We start from the raw sequence: 372 nt of genomic DNA, 5'->3' as shown, positions 1-372 counted from the left end.
ATAAGGGAGAAGGGGGAGGGAAAAAAAGTGGGATAGGAGAGGAAAGAGGAAGAGTAGAGATGGTAAAGAGAAGGCGAAGAGAGAGAGGAAAGGAGGGGCAAAGGGTAGAGGTGAAAGAGAGGTGAAGAAAAAGATTAGAAGACTGAAACAGAAAAAAATAGAGAAAAATGGAGGTGGAGCAGGGCAAAGAATAAGGGAGAAAGGAAAAGGGAAGAGAGAAGAAAGGATGAAGGGGGGGGGGGAGGGAGATAAGGATGAAATTGAATTCAACAAAAGATATACGAAGGCGCTACGTTCGCGTCCGCACGGGAAGCGAGACTATATCTTTATCGATAAATTTGTTCAATTTTTCATTCACATTTTCTCCCCTTC

This window comes from Penaeus monodon, chromosome 21 (genome assembly GCF_015228065.2).
Source record: "Penaeus monodon isolate SGIC_2016 chromosome 21, NSTDA_Pmon_1, whole genome shotgun sequence".
Taxonomy (NCBI): Eukaryota; Metazoa; Arthropoda; class Malacostraca; order Decapoda; family Penaeidae; genus Penaeus; species Penaeus monodon.
The sequence above is the reverse complement of the archived record's forward strand: the minus strand, read 5'-3'. Positions refer to the sequence as shown.